We start from the raw sequence: 6,079 nt of genomic DNA, 5'->3' as shown, positions 1-6,079 counted from the left end.
GTTGGCTCCGATTCATAGTGACCCAAAATACTACCCAGTCCTACCCGTCTTCGTAATCCCTGCGACGTCTGAGCCCGCTGTTGCAGCCACTGTGGCGATCTAGCGCATGAACGGTCTTCCTCTTTTTTAATGACAGTCTACTAAACACGGTGTCTTTTTCCAGGGACTGATCTCTCGTTATTGGAAGTGATAATCACTGAGAAGATGAACAAAGTTGATAAAAATTTAGACCGGTCCAGGAAAAAAAGAGATAATTCAAATTTCTAAAATCAGGGGTGAAAGAAGGGCATTACTACTGACTTACAGAAATAAAAAGGCTTGTAAAAAAAGGTTTGTGGGAAAAAATAGCAGAAATGTAACACGTTATCATGTTCCTGGACATGCAGATTAAATAAACATCATGAAAATGTCAATACTACCAAAACATATTTTACAAATTCAATGAAATTCTGAACCAAATCCCACCACAATTCTACAAAGAAGTAGAAAAACTAATCACCAGCTTTATATGGAAAGGGAAGTAACCCTGGACAAATAAAACTATTAAAAAATAAAAAAGTAGGAGGCCTTTGGCTCCCAGACCTTCAAACCTCCGTTATAGCCATAGTAATCCAAATAGCCTGGTACTAGTACAGTGATAGACATGAAGGCCAAAGGATTAGAACCGAGAACCCAGAAATACAGCCAAGTACATATTAAAATCAAACCAACCAACCAAAAAACACCTCACTGCCATCGAGTCAGTGCTGACTCATAGAGGCCCCTGTGGGCTTCTGAGATGGCACCTGTTCACATGAGCAGAAAGCCTGGTCTTTTCCTAGGACCCACCTACAGAGCCCCAATTTTTATAAAGGACTAAAGCACATTAAATGGTGAAGAGATAGCCCTTTCAACAGATTGTTGAAAAGATTCAGATTCCAGCAGACTAAGACATCACTGGAAAAAGAAACTTCAGATTAATATCCCTGTGAATAAAGATGAAAAACTCTTAACAAAATATGAGTACAACGAACTCATGTAAAAGGATTACACATTATAACTAAGTGAAATTTAGCCCAGAAATTGAAGCTGCAATGATTCAATATGCAGGAGGAAAATAAATATCAATGTAATAAATCATATTATTAAAAGGAAAAATCACATAAGCATTTCAATAGATCAGAGAAAGCATCTCACAAAAATTCAGCACCCTTTCTTCCATTCTTTGTTTTCTAATAAATCATTTTATTGGGGACTCTTACAGCTCTTATCACAATCCATCCATCCATCCATTGTGTCAAGCACATTTGTACGTATGTTGCCCACATCATTTTCAAAACATTTTCTTACTCCTTGAACCCTTGATATCAGCTCATTTCCCCTCCACTCCCACTCCTCCCTCATGAACTCTTGATAATTTATAAATTATTATTTTTCATGTATTACTGTATACTGACTGCAGTCTCCTTTCACCGACTTTTCTGTTGTTCATCCCTCTGGGAGGGGGTTATATGTCAATCATTGTGATTGGTTCCACCTTTCTCGCCCCACCTTCCCCCTCCCCTCCTGGTATTGATACTGTCATTATTAGTCCTGAAGGTTTTATCTGTCTTGGATTCCCTGTGTTGTGAGCTCTTATCTGTACCAGTGTACATGCTCTGATCTAGCGGGATTTGTAAGGTAGAATTGGGGTCATGATAGTGTGTGGAGGGGAGGAAGCATTAAAGAACTATAGGAAAGTTGTATGTTTCATTGGTGCTACATTATACCCTGACTGACTCGTCCCTTTCTTGTGACCTTTCTGTAAGGGGATGTCCAATTGTCTACAGATGGGCTTTGGGCCTCTACTCCACCCTCCCCCTCGTTCACATTGATATGATTTTTTGTTCTGGGTCTTTGATGCCTGATTCCTGATCCCATCGACACCTCATGATCACATAGGCTGGTGTGCTTCATCCATGTGGGCTTTGTTGCTTCGCTGCTAGATGTCTGCTTGTTTAACCTCAAACCTTTAAGATTCCAGATGCTATATCTTTTCATAGCTGGGCACCATCAGCTTTCCTCACCACATATGATTATGCACCCAATTTTGTCTTCAGTGATCATGTAGGCAAGGTGAGGGAGGATCTATTTTCAAGGTGACTCACTTTCTAACTCAAGTTGGAGCTTCCTTCTGGCATAAGGCCTCAGTTCCTCTCCATATGAGACTTTCCACAGTTACTTGAGTGTCCTTACCAGATGGCAGTTATCATTTCCCAAAGTAAGCACTCTAGGAGAGGAAGATGGGAGTGCAATGTCTTTTACGATCCAACCTCAGAATTCACAGAGTGTCACTTCTGCTAGCCTACTGACCATCCATTACATCCATTTTTACTGCGAGAGGAAGCTACTCAAAGGGGTGAGTATCAGAAGCTGAATGTCATTGGAACCATCTTGGATGCTGGCTTCTTCAGAAGGAAACCTGCAGCTAGTACAGACACGTGTGTATACCATGGACCCTGACGCTTTCTAATCTCGCCATTCTGTCATTAACCTCCTATTCTATGGTGACAAGATGACCATTACCTCCAGTCCTTTTTAGTTAACTGGAAGGTGGGAGAAGAAAAATAAAGAAATACTGTGTTCCATTACCTAGAGATGTAGGTAATGACCACCTCAACCTGCCCAAACACTTAGGAAATAGAATTGTTAACCCTTAGCACTCCTTCAATAAGGCACAGGAGGAAGATGAGCTTACTGTTCCCAGGAAAACTTGTAGCCTCAGAAACCCACAAGGGCACTTCAACCCTGCTGTACAAGGTGACTCTGAGTCAGGATTGATCCAAGGGCAGTGGATTTGCTTTTTTCAGAAAGGCAAGCAAGGAAGAAGGTTCTTAGAAATGGGACTAGTCAGCTCGCTTATAGTGTCTGTCACCAGTCTTGGCTAGAGGTGGTGATAAGAAAATATTTATTTGACTAGGTACTCATTTAGTATTACACATTTTTTAGAAATATGAATAAGGAAGATTTTTTTTCAATGAATGCAGACCGACTTTTAGAATTTCTAAGAGAAAGTATGTGGCACCACTTATATGAAATAGGAATTGTATGGAATCCAAAGTTTATTAGTGGTTTATTACCTTTTTGATCAAGATAAATCCTAGGTTGCCCTGTTTCTTTCTTTGTACTGGCCAGAGCCTAGTTCAGCGAAACACTTTTGCTAATACTGAAATGCTTATCGCATGCATCCATGACTTCAGCATGCTCTCGGATCTTTGTTCTCTCTTCACTCTGATCTTCATGTTTGTTATTTCATATCATTGCTTCTTATACATATTTAAAAGACTTTATTGTGATTAGACAAAATTTATAGAGTAAATTTTATTCAATGATTCATGTTTTGTTTTGTAGCATTGATTGTCATCTCCATAACGTAACAACAACCCTCTTCCTTTTCCATTTGTCCTTCTTTCCCATCCCTTTGGTCTCTTTATGTCCTTGATTGGTTACTGTAAGGAGTCTGTACCACCTTAGTTTTATTATCCCTTATTGGCCTCTTTTTTGTTTGACTAGAAGTTGAGCCTGAATGGTGTCTAAGGGCCCCTGTCTTTGGATATCTACCAACCTCTATTAGGCCAATAAGCCTGGTCTTTAAAAAATGATTTTTAGTTTTGGTCCACATTTTCTTCCAATCTATTCAGGACCTCCTATTGTGATCCCTTTCAGAGAGTCCAGCACGGGTAGATAAGCACCATCTAGTTCTTCTGGTCTCAGGGTCCTGGTGGCTAAGGGCTCACGTTGTCTATCAGCCCTCTGGGCTAGTTATTTTTGTATTGTCTTTATTAATGATTTCTGTTTTACCTCTCTGTGTTAGTCTGGGTAGACTAGAGAAACAAATCCATAGACATGCATATGTGTATAAGAGAGAGTTTTATATAAAGGGTACTTGTACATTAAGAAAGCATCCCAACCCAGTCCAGTCCAAGCCCATAAATCTGAGATTAGCCCATATGTCCAATACCATTATATAAAGTCCTCTTCAGACTCATGAAACACATGCAATGATGCTGAATGCAGGACGATCACAGGCCAGTGGGTAGAAAGTCTTTGGATCCAGTGGTGTTGTAAGCATCTCAGCGCTGGCAGGGGTCTCCATGTGGCTCCTCCAGCTCCCAGGGCTGCATCAGGGTAGGTCCACGTGGCTTCTCTTCAGAGACGTCTCACAGGAAGTGAGCACAGAGAGAGTGTATCCCGTATCCAAAGAGGAATATCATTATTTCCCAGAATTCTCAGGAGGCCATGCCCACAGAGAGGCCTCATTGACTAGACTTCACCCCTACACTATTTTTTTTTTAGATGATCTATTTTATTAGAGTAGACTGATCACACATAGTCCAAGAAAACTCAAATAGCAAACCAAACGTAATCAGATGTTAAAGACTGGTCTTCAAACATCATAGCTTCAAACATCAAACAAACATGCCTCGCTTGTCTATGATCTCGCCAATGTAAAACCACATCCACACCTCAGTGGCCATCAAACCATTCAGCAGAGCTTCCTTAACTGTGAGCTGTTTGAAGCGCCCAGTCTTAGCACTATCGACTACCTTTTTCAGGCTCTGAATAGCTGCAGGGATCTCAGCAGAGGTTGGAGGAGCCAGCTCCACCCTGGCATAGTGCCAAAATGTGGCCAATCGAGGCTTCGAATAAGTCACAGCAGCATTTACCATCCCGGGGCCTTCTCCACCAAGTTACGGAGAAACTGGGCCATGGTTCTAGGAGAGAAAGTCTGAGGCCCGAAACGGCCAGTTGAATGTCACCTCCGGGAAGGACCCGGGGCAGGACCCCGTCCACCCCTACACTCTTAATCTTCAAACTGACACCAGATTATGTAACTAGCACGCTCTTGTTAGTTTCTAATATCCATTTTATGGCCGCACAGAATTCACAGACAAAATTTATGACCAAGGACTTACTAAGGAATTTAACAAGTTGTAATGCCAGTGAAAATGCCTACAGTTGAGTTGTTTATCAGGACTTGTTACAAAGTTCTGGAAAGTCTGCTAATAAATGCCTAAAGGGCACACCATTTTGCTATAAGCTTCAACTCGAAGGTGTTCAGCTTAAACTCTGTGGGTCAGCAAACCCAGCTTCCTGAATTAAGGGCCCAGAGGCACCCCACTCCAGTAAGTCTCAGTCTGAAGGCACTCAGCTCTCCTTTTGTGGGTCGGGAAGCCTAACTTCTTGATGTAAGTGCCCAGAGGCACCCCACTCCAGCCAGTCTTAGTCCAAAGGCACTGAGCGTCTCTTCCATTGGGTCAGTAAGCAACCTTCCCCATTTAAATGCCCAGAGTCACCTCACTCCTCAAGCCAGCCTCCTGCACAAAACCACTCATTGTTCCTTGCTCCCTGGGTTGGGAAGTCCATCGCTCTGCCTCCTGGTTGTGCTGCTGCTGCTGCTCTGATGCTGTAGCTGTCATCTGTCTCCAGGAGATTCAGTGCAGAGGGATCCTGGGTTCAGAGGATGCACATACTCCTAGCTCTTGAGGATCATGAGATCCCTCTTCCTCCTGCTTCATAGAGGGCTCCTTTTATATGCAGCAGGAGGACACTCCAGGGAATCCTGTTTGCAATTACTCACAGCTAAATCCTATCTTACCCCACCTTCTTACCAAGCCTATGCAAAGAAAGGTTCTTTGGTGGGTATAAGAGCCTTTGGCTCAAAGAACCACATTAAATAATTCACTGCTCCTGCAATTTCCACATATTTTAAATTTTCTTTACTCTTATTTGTTCCTGATGGGGAGAGACCAATAGTTTCACTTTAGATGGCCATCTGCTATTCTATGAATGTTTATTATCTGCAGATACTCTCAGGGAGAGCTCTCATGCTTTTTAGCGGGAAAATAATGTCTAATTTAAACTATGTCTTGGTTTTAATTGAAGTCCTGGATCTAGAGATATTCATGGTAGAATTTTTATTTGTTTGTTTTGTTCTCTTATATATCAAGGATAGGACTAGAGGTTTGCTGTGCCCATAATCAAAGACTTCCCACTTCTGTTATGGTCGAGAAATAAGCTAAATTTTAGTGATTTTAAAAAGAATTGGGCATATTTTCTA

General features: G+C 41.7%; 1 pseudogene; it reads right to left on the bottom strand.

Annotated features, from left to right (window-relative positions):
* Positions 1 to 4,427: 4,427 nt before the first annotated feature.
* LOC115868676 lies at positions 4,428 to 4,729 on the bottom strand (annotated as a pseudogene).
* Between the last annotated feature and the right edge of the window lie 1,350 nt (positions 4,730 to 6,079).

This window comes from Echinops telfairi, unplaced genomic scaffold (assembly GCF_000313985.2).
Source record: "Echinops telfairi isolate 266 unplaced genomic scaffold, ASM31398v2 ScPeMD7_18;HRSCAF=68, whole genome shotgun sequence".
In the NCBI taxonomy this organism is placed as follows: Eukaryota; Metazoa; Chordata; class Mammalia; order Afrosoricida; family Tenrecidae; genus Echinops; species Echinops telfairi.
Note: the sequence above shows the minus strand (reverse complement) of the source record. Positions and strands in the feature narration are given on the sequence as shown.